Source organism: Octodon degus, unplaced genomic scaffold (assembly GCF_000260255.1).
Source record: "Octodon degus isolate 3935 unplaced genomic scaffold, OctDeg1.0 scaffold00013, whole genome shotgun sequence".
Taxonomy (NCBI): Eukaryota; Metazoa; Chordata; class Mammalia; order Rodentia; family Octodontidae; genus Octodon; species Octodon degus.
In genome coordinates this window covers 17,697,999-17,701,515 of record NW_004524589.1, presented here as the reverse complement: position 1 = coordinate 17,701,515, position 3,517 = coordinate 17,697,999, and positions in this window count along the sequence as shown.

Genomic DNA, 3,517 nt, shown 5'->3' with positions numbered 1-3,517 from the left:
TCAGTGTCAGCCATGTGGATGAGTCACGGCCATTGCTTGGCCAATGTGCTCTCTGTGAAAGCCTGAGAGAATGTTTTCTCTCCATGTGACTCTCCTTAGACACAGTCTACATCATCAATCACTTTCCTCTTTGGTCCCATAATCTCCTTGATCAGAAAATTTGGGACACGACCGAGTTACGTGATGTTAGAGTACAAGTTCTCATAGGTCCTGAGTCTTAAATGACCTTAGAAGGCTAGGGCCAAAATGTTGGCTTTTCTTGCAGCCCTCCTTTTTCTCTAATTTTGGTCTGCAAACTTAGGTTGTTAACAATCTGGAAGACAAACTTATTGTTATTACCATACATCTTAGGCTGTTAAGCTTAACCTCACTATCTGTCTGCATATCAAACATTTTAGGCATAATATGGAACAGGTATTTTTCATCAAGTATTGATATGTTGAACTTTAAGTCCCTACAGAATAGGATGAAAAACATTTAAAAATTAGAATATATTTTAAAAAATAGGCATAAAGAATTATATAATTCTTATGTTTACACATAAGCCCCAAAATCTATCCATATACAACCTTGAAGCAGGACAGTCCCATAATATTCCTTTTCCTGTCTCTTGCCTTCATTCACCATCCCCTTCTTTTTGAACAGTCATCCTTGTGAGAGACAGCACAGCAGCAACTGACATATCATGACAAGCAGCCTGTATTCAGAAGACCAGAATGACAGGCACTCCAAGCATGAAACTACTATTACACATTACCATCTTCAGTGCAGTTGCTTAGTTCACAGGTATCAGTATATATAGTTAGTCAGGGTGAGAATCTTTCCAATTTTCTGCTAGATTAGAAAATCTTCTGAAGATTCTCAGGAACATTGCCTTGCTCATCTTCTACATATAATAGTATAGCTTGACATTGTCATGTTTCCTTGCTCTTCTCCTTTCCCTCTCTTGATTAGTTAGTCCTTGAGATCCTGCTTTCCTTTTACTTGTATTATACCTTTCTATTTGTATTTCTTTTTTAGTTCTTATACTAGGGAAACTATATGATATTCATTACTTTCTTGTAATACTTTGCCTAAGCAAGCCAGAAGCAGGCTACACATAATATTCCTGTTCTTCCTGGCTACTTCTACATATTGAAAATTTGTTGGCTTATTATCTGCCTCCGCAATTTTCATAAGCATCACTTTATTAAAACACTTTCTTGTTGTTTGGCATGTTTGTTATTTTTTCAAACTTATGACTACAAACCTATGACAGCTGTTTCTTTACTGGTTGATGTCCAACTGCAAAGTCTGTGTCATGTATTTCTGGTGTCATTGTAGTTTCTCACTTCAAGCTGTCTATTTAAGAGGGGAAAGCAAACCTTTACCACTGGACTGTCCTAAATCTCAGTGCACCAATACAAAAAAGCTATATTCTTTCTTTAAATGTCAAACTAATAATAGTTTGCCATGGGTGGGGGCTGAATTCTAAGCAATCATTCATTGTCTTTACCTTCTTACTTTTAGTGGTCTACTGTATCCTACAGCCTGATTGTCTCCTCATGGATGTTGTGCCTTTGGCTGTCTGAAAAAGAAAGAGATAGCATGTGAAGACTAAAGAGTCTACATAAGCACGCATAAATCTTGCATATATTCTATTGTTAGTAAAATCGGTTACATGGTCATACCTACTGCACAAGTCAGGCAATTTTTCTTTCTTCCTTGTATACCTAGGAGTGAGACTGCTAGATCACATAGTGCAGTTTCATTTTTTGATCAGTTCTGTTTTACTTTTTGGCTATACCAACTTACTTTCTTACCAGCAGTATATTAGGATTTCCCTTTTAGTTTTCATTTCCCCACCAGCACTTGTTGTCATTAGACTTTTTGATCATAATCATAATAATACACACGAAGTAATATCTCATTTCCTCCATCAGCAGAAATGTTGAGTATTTTTAATATATCTGTCATTTATTTATGTATCTTCTGTTATGATTTAGCTAGATGTCTCCCCAAAACTTCATGTGTTCACAGGCGGGGCTTCTCAGAGGTGGCTGGATCTAGGGTGTATTATGCTGGGATTAAGGTATGTGATTACTAAATTAGCTCACTGGTCTGTGTGACATAGATCTGTGTAGGATAAAGGCTTACCCTCAGTGTGATGCTACCCACCTTACGGTCAGGTAGCCTGGGTAGAATATGAGTTGGAAAGAGGGGTGCTGTCATTGCTTATTGCTGCTGTTTCTGCTGCAGTTGCTTCTTTGCTCTTTCACTACTTTGCTGCCTTCTGCCTGCCATGAACTGTTTCCCCCTGCCATGCAGCTCTGCCCTGGAGCCAGCCACACAAGCACTGAAATTGCTACAAACTATGAGCTGCAATAAATCTTTTCTCCTTTCAGTGTCCGTATTTTGTTTCAGCAAAAGAAAAAATAAGTTTGATCTCCTTTTGGAAAATATCTATTAACATCCTTTGTCCTTTTTAATAGGGTTACTTTCTTAGAAATGAGTTGAGTTCTATGTATATTTTAGATACTGACTCCTTACCATGACTATGCACTTACTTAGATAAGAAATAGCATGGATACTGGATTTAGATGTCTAGTCATCCCATAGAATACACATGCATCTGGTTCCTAGAGCCCTTGTGTGCTCAAATTTCTACACGTGCAATACTTTAGATGTAGTGGCATTTAACCTGTGCACATTTTCCTACCTGTAGGATTCTTATAGTATCTAATCCAATGTTAATGCCATATGGGTCTTTGCTGTACTGTATTGTTCAGGGAATGAGGACAAGAACAAAGGGTGTAAACATTTAATAAAGACACAACCATCCAGGACTACTTCTATGATACATGAGTACAGAGACAACACGCAAGCATGGAGTGAAGAGAGTGAGGATCTGTGAAAATTGCCGAAGGCCCTAGAGGTCCTCTCATCACTTAATTCACTGGAATTTGGTGTAGTGCTCAGCAGACAGTAAGTTCAAGTTGTTCTTCTTGACAGTTTCTCAAAATTTGAATATCTTCCTCCAGAACTCATGCTATAGAAGGCCACAGCTGATGCTAGGCAAGGAAGGTGAGTTAGGGTAGCGTATTTTTTAAACTTGTTAATTTTGAAAGAGTTTAGAAAACAATTATAAACATCAATCTGGAGATCAGATGAAAGCATCAGTTTCAGAAATAGATTTAGTGGATTACTACCTTATCCACTTGTTATATTTGTATTATATTGCTTGTCAACTTCTCAACCTCAAATTATCTCTTACCCTCAGGCCAGTTTGTTACCTCCAACCTTTTCTTCCATTTTATCTTTTGCCTTCACAGTTTTAACCATCTTCTTTTTCTTACTTTCCCCTTTTAAATTCTGTCAACATTGTTCTGTATTTAAAGTACTTACATCTATATATATTTTTTTATTTTTTTTCAAAGTTTTATTGACAAACAGATAGCAATGAGACAGTTTCAAATCATATCGGAAGGACAGTTTCAACAAATAATACACTGCATATATTCTTCTTAGTGGTTAATTG